A 13,578-nucleotide genomic window follows, 5' to 3' on the forward strand; every position below is an offset into this window, starting at 1 on the left:
GGTGATGCGATGAGCTTTCAGCATGCGAATCGATGTAACCGCCTAAAGGCCGGATCCATTCTGGGGATTGTTTTAAGTTTTTATTATTATTATTATTAAATTTTTTTTTTTTATGAATAGTGGAACCACATTCGGTAGACATTGACATATCGGTTTCGTATGGAAATGGAGGAGAGCTTAACCAACTTAGGAGACACAGGTCGAGGGATCAATCCCAGTTGGTTGATCCATCGAAAAAACAACTTATTTCACTGAAAATGATTGCAAAACGATTATATGACTAACACACGAGACTGATTAAGATTGAAGAAAGCTGCTCTGGGCACACATCTCTGATGTCTGGACTGTCTGATCACGGATACCACTAGAGCACATTGATTTATTAATCACAGGCTATTGGATGTCAGACATTTGGTAATATTGACATATAGTCTCAGAGATGAAACCCGCTATTTTTTTTTCCATTATTTCATTAATTTAAACTTATGTTTGTGCTTTTATCCAATTAAGATTCAAGCACGTTGTCTTGGGCTCACACCTCAGCTATCTGGGCTGCCTGTCCAGGACAGAGAGTTAGTGGGTAGTTGTTGGTGAGAGAGAAATCGGTGCAGTGGTCTTACGCTATAAAACTCGCTGTGGGTGGGAGCCGGTACCGAGATGCGAACCCTGTACCTACCAGCTTTATCGCTTAACCACGACACCACCAAGGCCGTTTTTTTTTTTTTTTTTTTCCATTGGTAGTTAGGGATCTTTTATATCTGACAGACAGAATAGCACATACCACAGCCTCTGATATACTAATCGTGGAGCACTGGCTGGAATAAGACTTAACTCAATGGGTCCATCGACGGGGTTAGAACCTAGACCGACCACACAACAGGCGAACGCTTTACCACTGGGCTACGTCCAGACCCTGAGGATGTCGGACATAATTTTAAGGTGCCATGATTTTGACGCAAACAGTCTCGAGTTTATTATGAACGAAGTATAAAATAGCGCTAAAGAATGAGAAACCAATCGCGTAGAAAACATCAAGTACTTAACCCAGTTCTAATAATGAGAAACCTCACAAATATTAGTACACAGTGTATTTATATACGGAGCCATCCAATATATCACATATATATATAGATCTACGGAAACCATAAAAGTGATATTCGGTGAAAAGTCGTATTTTCACTGTTAGAGTACAATTGTCGATGTATTTTGATAAGAGTAAAAAATTAGAAATCATATTTATACTTTTGTGAACAAGTCCATGCTCCAATTACGTCCCTTGTAAATCATTAAGAAGTGCATGGTAAAGTACTTAAAGTTGATATTAAAGTAGTTAATGGTGACACAGTGTCCTGTCTACTTCAATTCATATTTTGTTTTGGCTCTCTTTTTTGTTTGTTTGTTTAGCGAGGGTTTTTTTTTTTTTTTTTTTTTTTTTTTTTTTTTTTTTTTTTTTTTTTTTTTTTTTTAAGGGGCAGGGGCGGGTGAGGGACGATCGCTTAATATAAATTGTACACATAATAGTCACGGGGTACGATGCGTTCCAAAATAGATCTTCCTGGGATGAGGGCGGATGGGGGGGGGGGTATTTTCACCCCTCGCCCCAACAAGTGACCTAAGCTTGTACACTAAAGTACATGGACTGTTATGATCATACAACTATTACAGCCAACCAACGGCGTGTTACTGACGACTTTAATACCATTATAAAAGAAAAGAAAAAGGATGTCCCTTTTTTGTTGTTGTTTATTTTGTTTTAATAAAAACCAGGCGCGTATGCAGAGGGGAGGAGTCGAACAATCATCTTGCCTGCTTCGAGCGAAGTTTCTGTTTTTTAATATATAGTGAAACCCTTCTAAACCGGACACCTGATGGACCAAGACAATTTTCCGGTATTAAGAGGGATTCGGTTTCGGGAGGTTAGGTTCTGTATTTGTTTTGAAAAAGGGACTCTGTAAAACGTCCGCTTTTGAGGGAAGCCCAGTTTACAGAGGGTCCGGTCTTGAGAGGTTTCACTGTATTGTTCAGGGGAGTATGGCCTGACCCCCGTTAGGAACTTTGATCGCTACAGACTAGACCTCCACAAGCGCATCCAGAACAGAAAGAAAAAAAGAAAGAAAGAAATGTTTTATTTAACGACGCACTCAACACATTTTATTTACGGTTATATGGCGTCAGACATATGGTTAAGGACCACACAGATTTTGAGAGGAAACCCGCTGTCGCCACTACATAGGCTACTATTCCGATTAGCAGCAAGGGATCTTTTATTTGCGCTTCCCACAGGCAGGATAGCACAAACTATGGCCTTTGTTGAACCAGTTATGGATCACTGGTCGGTGCAAGTAGTTTACACCTACCCATTGAGCCTTGCGGAGCACTCACTCAAGGTTTGGAGTCGGTATCTGGATTAAAAATCCCATGCCTCGACTGGGATCCGAACCCAGTACCTACCAGCCTGTAGACCGATGGCCTACCACGACGCCACCGAGGCCGGTCATCCAGAACAGATTCGACTTTTGGGTTATGCATTATTAAAAAGGGGAGTGCGGCGAACTCCCATAATTGTGAAAACCGGACTGACTCTGTATCTTGAACGGAATGCTGGACCATGTACTAGGTTGCCTGTTTGCTGAGGTTTTTCTCGTTCCAACCAGTGCACCACAAGGACGTGGTATGCGTTTTTCTGTTTGTGGGAAAGTGCATATAAAAGATACCGTGTTGCATTAGGAATTCCAATAACCGATGGTTGTTAAACAATGTGTTCTTGTGGTGTCGTTAAACAAAACAAACTTTATGTTTCCTGTTTGCTCAGGTTCAATCACAGTTGTGTCACCTTTCGGTCATCTCGGAAGAATATGTGATAATATTTCAAAGATGGGTGACGACATTGTTATTGTTAAAAACAGAACGACGTAACAGGGGCTATTTTCGTCTTCTAGGACAGAAAATTAAACAGAATGTTGCTACTTTAATTGCTACAATAGGATCGTGTTTGTATGCTCGGCTATGTCAAAATACTGGTGGCGAGGCACCCGTACTGCATTGTCTAGGAAGGGAGGAAGGAAGGAAATGTTTTATTTAACTACGCACTCAACACATTTTATTTACAGTTATATGGCGTCTGACATATGGTTATGGACCACACAGATATAAAGAGAAGAAACCCGCTGTCGCCACTTCATGAGCTACTCTTTTCGATCAGTAGCAAGGTATCTTTTATATGCACCCTCCCACAGACAGGATAGTACATACCACGGCCTTTGTTACACCAGTTGTGGATCACTGGCTGGAACGAGAAATAGCACAATGCGGTCACCGACGGGAATTCATTATCTATGACAAAGTGCATCCCACAGACAGGATAGTACATACCACGGCCTTTGTTACACCAGTTGTGGATCACTGGCTGGAACGAGAAATAGCCCAATGCGGTCACCGACGGGAATTCATTATCTATGACAAAGTGCATGTTAAGGACCACTTGCTGGGTGGAGTTTGTTTTATAGGAATAACTTATGTGGTGACAGCGGGTTTCTGTCTATCGCGACAAGGTGCCGAAATAACACTGTATTAGAAAATAAATGGACATACTATGTTAAATTGTGCTGAGTTATCGTTAAACAGATTGTCTGCCCTTGAACAGTGACGTAGCGAGCTGTAGTGCTGTGGTTGAGTGTTCGCTTCGTGTTTCATAGTTCGGCTCTTTCAGTTAGTTCATCCGTGTCATTTGTACAGCGTTGACGCTGCTAAGATTTTTCCACGTTTAAACATCGCATTCCTTTCCAAAGATTTTAAATTTTGGGGTACATACTGTATGTGGTGTACGTGGTGTATGTGAAGTACGTGAATTATGTGGTATACGTAATGTACGTGATGTACGAGGATTACGTGATGTACGTGATGTACGTGGTATACGTGGTCTACATGGAGTACGTAATGTACGTGGTGTACGTGATATACGTGGTGAACATGGAGTATGTGGTGTACGTCGTGTACGCGGTGTACGTGGTGTAAGCTATGTACGTGATGCACTTTATGTACGTGGTGTACCCTATGTTGTGTACGTTATGTACGCTGTGTACGTGAATTACGCAGTGTACGCTGTGTACGTGATGTTCCCGAAGAACGTGGTGTACGAGGTGAAAGTGGGGTTGTAACGTATACAATACAGAGTTTACGGGAACCAGTAATATGACTGAAACCTGTCGGGGTTGGTAAACTCGTGCTGTACGTGTGTCACTACTAGGGAATCTTTTCATCTCGACACAAAACCTGCCTCCCGCTGTTGGTGTGAAGACGAAGCAATCATTGTCTGTTCTTCATTTTAGCCGTCTGCTTGTTTGAACGTTCTCGCTGGCCGCCGGGATTCTGCGAGACTTCACAATACATGGAATAGCCCTAAACAAAATATGTCAGATGTTTTTATAACTGAACGTGCAGTTTCTGATGAAATCAAAACCAAAAATGGACTGTCTGAATGATTATGGATGAATTAATGTTTAACGACACCCCAGCACAAAGGTCAATCGGTCACTGGGTTGAGATAAAAGTATATGAAGGACATCTAAGCAGTGTGTGGAGCTGTGTTGAACAATCAATCAATGTATTTGAACTATTAATATTATATATATATATATATATCAATAGTACAAATATATCACCTATTTGCTTTTACTGAACCTTTATTTTGTTGAGCCACTAAACAGGTGAAAATGTCTTTAGTATACTTGAGGGTCAAACTCGACCCGGAACCGAGTACCCGACAGTTAAACTAGTTGATGATGAGACTAAGGAATAAGAAACTCGACCCGGAACCGAGTACCCGACAGTTAAACTAGTTGATGATGAGACTAAGGAATAAGAAACTCGACCCGGAACCGAGTACCCGACAGTTAAACTAGTTGATGATGATAGTTGATGATATATATATATATTCTTGTTTAGAATATCAGTGTCTGTATATTCAATGTGCTTGTGGTCGTCTTAATATTTGTAAGTAGCCCAAACTGGATTTTGTCTTCAAATAATTCCGTATGTACGAAAAAATTATATTTTTGGAAATAAAATGAAATTTACCTAGTACAAATATTAGAACGATCAGGAACACTAATATACAGTCACTAATCATTTATGCAGAAAAATATATTTAATATGTAATTACAGTCGTTAAAAGTCTCTGTTAGTCGATAACGTCTTAAAAATTACAGCAAACTCAGGAATGTCCCCTTTAACAGAGAGAGAGAGAGAGAGAGAGAGAGAGAGAGAGAGAGAGAGAGAGAGAGAGAGAGAGAGAGAGAGAGAGAGAGAGAGAGAGAGAGAGAGAGAGAGAGAGGCACAGACAGACACAGAGACAGAGGAGGGGTAAGCCTCTAAAGTTGGAAACACATGTGTCAACCCCGTTTCGTCTATAGGCGTGCGTATATATAATTAAATATGTCTTCGATCAATCAAACTCCCTGTAGGATCTCATCAAAAGCTGTACGTAATCTGGCAGACAGAATTAAACTGTTGGATCACGAACCGTATTTCCGTGTGGAGTGGAAAACATAAATACATTAGGTTGACAAATGAAAAGATTATTCCATTGTCATCCATCATGGCCCATCCCGGGAAGTCTGTGGGTGGATCTTCGCTTCTTAAAGATGGCTTTTGTAGGTTTTCACCGTCCTTACAAGATTTCACATTCATTATCATAATCGCATTATATGCAATAATATACGACTCTGTATTGTTCGTCTCGTGTTTCTTTCTTGTCTTGTTCTTGTTGTTCTTTTTCTTCTTCTTCTGCTTCTTCTTTATGCTCATCATTATCATCATCGTCATCTTCGTCTTCGTCTTCATCATCATCATCTTCGTCTTCATGATCATCGTCATCGATGTTGACTCTGTATTGTTGGTCCGTGTTTGTTACTTCATCATCATCATCATCATCATCATTATCATCATCACCATCATTGTCATCATTATGTTGTTATTATTATTCATCGTCAATCGTCATAATATTAATCATCATCATCTTCTTCTTCATCATCATCATCATATTTGTTATTGTTACTATTACTGTTATTGTTATTGATTGTAGTAGATCGTGATAGACGAAGGAAGTGTTTCATTTAACGACGCACTCAACACATTTTAGTTACGGTTATATGGCGTCAGATATATAGTTAAAGGGACATTTCTTAGTTTGCTGCATTGTAAGATGTTTCTAACTAATAAAATATTTCTACGATTAAACTTACAAATTAAATATATTTTCTTGTTTAGAATATAAGTATCTGTGTATTCAATGTGTTTCTGGTCGTCTTAATATTTGTAAGACGCCCAAATAGGATTTTGTCATCAAATAATTCCGTACGTACGAAAAAATAATATTTTAAGAAATAAAATGAAATTTAACCTAGCTACTAATATTTTATGCAGAAAAATATATTTGATATGTAATTACAATCGTTGAAAAGTCTGTTAGTCGATAGCGTCTTAAAAATTGCTGCAAACTCAGGAATGTCCCTTTAAGGACCACACAGATATTGAGAGAGGAAACCCGCTGTCGCCACTTCATGGGCTACTCTTTTCGATTAGCAGCAAGGGATCTTTTATATACACCATACCACAGACAGGATAGTGCATACCACGGCCTTGGTTACACCAGTTGTGGAGCACTGGCTGGAACGAGAAATATCCCAATAGGTCCACCGACGGGGATCGACCCTAGACCGACTCGCAATAGATAGTCAAAGATCGTATATATTGTTATTGATTGCAACAAATTATAATATACTGAACTCCAGTGGAAACGCACCAACCAGGTTTCAGTTGTTTATGCTACCGCATGTGTGAGGTTGCTATAAAACACACACCAACCCTAACCCTTATATACACAATTTGTTGATTATTTACTGCTTACCAGAATACACAGAGGATATTTCATGGGTTTGTTTTGTTTTTTGTCAAATATGATTTATATCTCATCGAGTGAAATTTGCAATCATATCTCACGAGTGGCGCTTGTGCGACGAGTGTGATATGATTGCAAACTTCACGAGATGAGATATAAATATTTGACCCCAAAAAACCATGAAATTTTTCTATTTATTATTTAATGTTTGGCAATTTACCTTTATTTTTATAATTCCAGCAGCAAAATAGTTCTGGCTTTCTTAGAGTGAAGATAACACTTTCTACAGTGATGATAACACATTTTAGAGTAAAATAGTGAAATTTTCACTCTGAAATATGTTATCGTCACTGAGTGACTGATAACACTTTTATTTCACTATTTTAAGATATTTCACTAAATGTTATATAATAAATCGAGTTATACAAAATTAGTTAAATGTGTTTTTATTTCTTATCTTTTGTTTTTCTTTTTTTCTTTCTTCAGTATAGATTGGTGTATGTCGATAAAGTTTGCAATAAATCGCTTCCGACTATAATTTAAATTGTAAGATTCGCTATTACATCTGATTAAACCGTAGTAGATGACTGTAATACACTGCATCAGATCGCCATAGCTGGATATAAATTGTAACAGGCAGCCATAGATCGTAGATGTTCGTAACAGATTTCCTAGATCGCAATGCATCTCTTTAGATCGTAACAAATCGTTTAATATAGTCGCATGTGCAGAACATTGTACAGGGAAGAGAGTGTAGATTGTGACGAGCGATTTTTTCTTCTTTTTCTGGGGATGGGGGGGGGGGGGGGGGGGGGTGTTGGTGGTGGTGGTGGTGGTGGGTTTTCGGATAATGCTCCCCCGGAAAAAAATATTTCGTTAAACATTTCCTTGGAGTAGGGCACACGCGCTTGTAACATTGTACTAACAGATCATAACAGATCATGACAGATCGTTTTTAACCGAGTTCAGCCAGCTGACGTTTCGCTAACGTTCTCGAACTACACGTACTCGATTGTTTTCCGGTGTGGCCATTTGGTTTACCGTGAAGCGCATAAATCAGTCTCGCGGACGTTTTTTTTTCTGCTCGATTTCGGTACTGAACTCAGCCCTGGATTCTCCGCTTAGGTGAAATTTCCACTGTCGATCTGTGTAGGCTATCAGTGCACTTGTCAGTCGAAATCCCACAAGAACTGATTAGACAAACACTAAACGTGAAACCCGCCCTGTTTGATTTTGTTCTTTCTACGTTTCGTTAAAACGAACACTGATAAAGTCTGAATCTCTGTCTTAGCTCTGCTGTGATCGGTCGAACGTTTTAATGGCGGCACTGTGCTGCGAAGCGTGTTTCGTTCATTAGTTTTGTTTATACTGTGGGATTTGGTGTCACGTGGCATACAGCTAACACGGTGCATTTTAATCCCATTGTTTGCATAACTCTTTATTGTACGATTTCTGCTGCAAGTGTGCATATTAGATGTTCACGTAAGAATTTCCATCAATGATAGGGGTGAGGGGGTGGAGAAGAAACCTGAATGCAGAGATACAAATCTTACAGCAGTCGCCAAACTAAACTAAAGGTTCCCGTAGACTGGATGCGGCGCATGCGTGCGGTCCGGCTAAAAAAAAAAATCGAAATGTATTAGTTTCATTTCATTTCATTTCAACATATTTCCGTACTTATATCCAATTAAGGTTCAAGCACGCTGTCCTGGGAACACACTTCAGCTATCTGGGCTGTCTGTCCAGGACAGTGGGTTAGTTGTTAGTGGTTAGTGAGGTAGAAATGGTGTAGTGGTCTTACATCTATCCAATGAGTCGTTAAAACTCGCTCTGGGTGGGAGCCGCTACCGGGCTGCGAACCCTGTACCTACCAGCCTTATGCCCGATGGCTTAAACACGACACCACCGAGGCCGGTGCATTAGTTTCAATGACAGCGTGTAGACTGGATGCGTGCTATGCGTGTGATGCGTGTGTCTGAGACACGCATGCAGCCAGTCGCAATAATCGTGTATGGTGTACATGTGAAAAAAGAAACGCATAGGTGATTTTTTTTTGTGTACAATATTGCTGAATGACCATGTTTGTTAATTTTCCTGGAATGGGTCAGCATACTCAAATGCACCCTAAAACAAATTTAACGCACGTCGTGGCACGTTGTGCGACAATTGCAGGAAATTGGCGTGAAATGGTCAGATTTTGGCGAATGCATGTGGAACTCGGGGAAAAGATTGGCGTAGTGATGGATATTTAAAGCTGCAATGCTCGCAATGATGCTTCATTTCCATTTCGACGTAGACGAGTTACAAGATGCCAAGACTAAGCCTGCCGAATCGAAACATTGCAATAGGCCTCCTCCAGTTAGGTGAATCGCAGTCAGCAGTCGCACGCCACATGGACGTCCATCAGAGCACCATTTCATGTCTCTGGGACAGGTACCAGCAGTTTCAACTAGCTGAAGACCGACCCAGCAGTGGAAGACCTCGCATAACAACTGCAGCACAAGATCGCTACATCCGGGTTCTGCACTTGCGTCACCGAACTGCCACAGCAACAAACACTGCTGGACGCATACCTGGTTTGAGAAGGGTGTCTGCACAAACCATTCGAAACCGACTTCGAGAAGCTGGTTTACGGGCTAGGAGACCGTATGTTGGCCCCGTCCTGCGACGTCAACATCGACATTTACGTGTTCGCTGGTGCACGAATGTACAGGGGTGGAACTTGGGAAACTGGCGGCGAGTATGGTTCAGCGACGAGTCACGTTTCCTTCTACAGCGACGTGATGGACGACAACGTGTTTACAGACGCCGTAATGAACGTTTTGCCAACAACTGCGTCGCCCAAGTTGACAAATTCGGTTGAGGGTGTATCATGATGTGGGGAGCCATCTCATACACTGACAGAAATAAATTTGTGTTCGTACAAGGCAATCTGACAGCTGTACGCTACCGGGATGAAATTCTTCGCCGTCACATGCTTCCTATTTTGGATCGACAGAGAGAACTCTTTGTGCAGGACAATTCCAGGCCGCATACGGCGCGTGTCACAATGGATTTCCTACAGAATGAGAAAATTAATGTTCTGCCATGGCCATCAAGATCGCCAGATCCCTACCCCATTGAACATCTATGGGACGAACTGGACAGACGTACACGCCAGCGTGACCCGGAGCCTCAGACGCTTCCGCAACTGTCACATGCACTGCAAGAAGAATGGGCTAGGATTCCACGTGCGTCGAGCGCTCGCGATCATTTGAGATCGACTAATTATGATGTATACAGAATCGATCGCGAACGTGCACGCCCTGACTATTGGACAGATTATTACATACCTGGTCTACTTTGGAGAAAGGACACATCTTAGTCTGTACTCTGATTCACGTGTAGTTTCCATGTAGGCAGCCCGAATACAGTGGATAGTGAAGAGTCAAAGTTTGTTTTGTTTAACGACACCACTAGAGCACATTGATTTATCAGGTCCACTTTTGCCGAAGGAACAGAGATTATTATCAGTGTTATTAGTTTTGAATAAAAAGGAAATTAGATGTAATATCACCGTGCAGAGATCTGCACAAAAATCCACGGACGTAACATAGCACAACAAATATTCCAATCAACGGATGGGTGGAATGAATCTTGCACGTTTTGGACTCTGTTTAATGATGCTATTTATGGCTGTGAGGATGCAGCAGAAAGCTGTGGAACTTTTCTTGATTGACCCAAGTTGTCTATCAACATGATAGCGGTGACGCTGCAGGTTTCGTGTTCCACGAGAACGTCAGCTATGTGCACTCCACTTGCAGGTTAACTTTATAATAAAGCTTTTTTGTTTAACGACACCACTAGAGCACATTAATTTATTAATCATCGGCTATTGGATGTCATACAGTTGGTAATGTTGACATATAGTCTTAGAGAGGAATCCCGCTAAATTTGTTCCATTAGTAACAATGGATCTTTTATATGCACCATCCCTCAGACAGGATAGCACATACCATGGCCTTTTATAAACCACTCGTAGTGCACTGACGGGAATGAGAAATAACCCTATGTTCCACCGACGAAGATCGATCCCGAACCGACCGCTCTTCAAGCGAGCGCTCTACCACTGTACTACGTCCCGCCCCAGTGGCTGGTGATGTCAGAAACTGGACAATGTCAGCCGTACTTGAACCTAGACTGGATGTATGCACGGTGATCAAAGATTAATTACCCTGATTCTGTGACATTGGTTATTACGGGAGAGAAGAAAAAAACCGAATCCATCGTTGGCGATCGATGCTACGATCTCTCGCACCTCAGACGCTGCGACACCCAGACTGAATGGTGATTATTTTATAAAAACTCCTCTCACATCTGACAGGGGCTGCAGAACACAGGGGAGTCTTCCCCCACATGACCCTGTTATTGTGTTCAATTCCCCGTAACAGGTTTTGGCCCTTTGTGCCTTTAAATGTCTATTCTCCGTACCACCTTCACCTCCAACCCGACCATCTATCCAAAAGTGCCACCCCACCCCAAACCCCCGTCCCTATTCAAAGACTACTTCTTCGGCCATGTCTGATACGAAAACGTCTACAAAATTTGACGCTATCCAGAGCTGGATCGAAAATTTGATATTCCGTGTTAAATCCCAACTTTCTCTCCAGAGCATCAGTCAAACGGTCTAGGAGGTGATTAAAGCGGTATTCGCCGAAGACGTCCGTGACGGCAATCCGGCGTGATTTTTAATCTCCTTTTAGGCAAATTGAAATGGAACCTGCGGCGTAGATTTGTTTTCGTGTGATCACTCGAAAGGATTAAACGCATGCTCATACCGGCTAGTTATTGGCTTCCAAAGACAGCCGCGCTGTTATACCGCAAGCAGCCGATCTGCCAGATTTGTCAGTATAAATCGTTGAGATTTGTTTGGTCATTATACTCAAGGAGACCATCGAGATTCTCGTTGAGATCAGTTATAAATTTAACACGACGAATATAAAGTTATTTTTTTAAATTCATCATGCCCAAACAAAGATAATAATAATAATAATAATAATAATAATAATAAAGCAATTGTGGTCCTCCCCATTTTTTATTTTATTATTATTATTTTTTTTTTTATTATTATTATTATTATTATTATTATTATTATTAATTTATTTTTGTTTTGTCCTGTAGGACAGGGGAACGATATTTCACATTATTACTCATATGGTTAAAATATATTGATATATATCAAAGTGATACGTCCGACTAAAACGCCAAGTGGGACGTAACACTTCGACGTCATATGATGACGTCATCGATTAGCGCACTACAACCTTATAGGAACGCCAACCAAACGAGTTGAGTGATATAAATTAAGATCGATTATGGGTAATAAATAGGATATTAAACTCACTATCATTTCGAATAATGTTTATGTCCCTCCTGAAATAAGTTTAATTTTCAGTCGCAAAAGCTCGTGATAACTGAAAAATATTTCACTCGGGAAATAAACATGATACGAAATGGAAGGTCGTTTAATATTCTATAATTATGTTTTTTATCGAATAAAGTTCTGATGATCCTGGTCTTTGTAACTCTTTTTTAGTCCCCTACCAGTCCAACCGGAAGGGGGACTTATAGCATATTAAATGAGCTTCCAGTTCGTATCATGTTTACGTCCTGAGTAAAATAATTTTCAATTGTTACAAGCTTTATTGAATGACAATGAAAATTATTTTACGAGGGACATAGCCGTGATAGGAAATGGTAGCGAGTTTAAAATCCTATTTATTGCCCATAATCGATTATAATTTATATCACTCAACTCATTTTGTTGACGTTCCTGTAAGGTTGTAGTGCGCCAATTGATGAAGTCACACAGTGTTATGTCCAACTTGGCATTCTAGTGGGACGTATCACTTTCATATGTACCAAGATTTTTTTAATCACATGGGTATTAATGTAGGTTTCATCCCCTTCTGTTTGACTGTCTGTCTGTCTGTCTGTCCTACATATAGTGCTTCAGGCCTTATTTTCGCAATGCCTCGAGATATTGAGCTGAAATTTTGTGTATAACGTTATCATGTGCTATTGCAGATCACGTTTGACTTTCCTGGCGACTTACTATTATTCACAGGGTTATGGCCCTTGAACCTAGGAGATATGAAAATGTGTTGGGCCTGGTAGGCGACATATATTGCTTTAGCAGTACTCTCAGAATGCTTGTTTGAGAGAAAGATGGTTCACTAGGTAACTGATTGCCAGTCTGAATTTCGCGTGAATTTAAAGTCGCGTAACCGACACCCGAACTGAGCTATGGTTCGTGTTAAATATTGCGGCCTGTGAGACACATCCTCAGGAAAGAAATATTTTATTTAACGACGCACTGAACACATTTTATTTACGGTTATATGGCGTCAGACATATGGTTAAGGACCACACAGATATGTAGAGAGGAAACTCGCTGTCGCCACTCCATGGGCTACTCTTTTCGATTAGCAGCAAGGGATCTGTTATATGCACCATTCCACAGGCAGAATAGTGCATACCACGGCCTTTATTACACCAGTTGTGAAGTACTGGATAGAACGAGAAATAACCCAGTGGGGCTACCGACGGGGAACGATCCCAAACCGACTGCGCATCATGCGAACGCTTTACCACTGGGCTACGTCCCGCCCCCACACAACCTCAGCTGCTGAAGAGTGCCC

The 13,578-nt window shown here is 40.9% G+C and overlaps 1 protein-coding gene across 1 annotated transcript in view; it reads left to right on the top strand.

The window, feature by feature from the left end:
• Positions 1–13,578, top strand: part of LOC121390375 (N-formyl peptide receptor 3-like) — a 264,212-nt gene that overhangs the window by 135,750 nt on the left and 114,884 nt on the right. The gene's annotated exons all lie outside the window — the stretch shown is intronic.

Source organism: Gigantopelta aegis, chromosome 15, assembly GCF_016097555.1.
Source record: "Gigantopelta aegis isolate Gae_Host chromosome 15, Gae_host_genome, whole genome shotgun sequence".
Classification (NCBI taxonomy): Eukaryota; Metazoa; Mollusca; class Gastropoda; order Neomphalida; family Peltospiridae; genus Gigantopelta; species Gigantopelta aegis.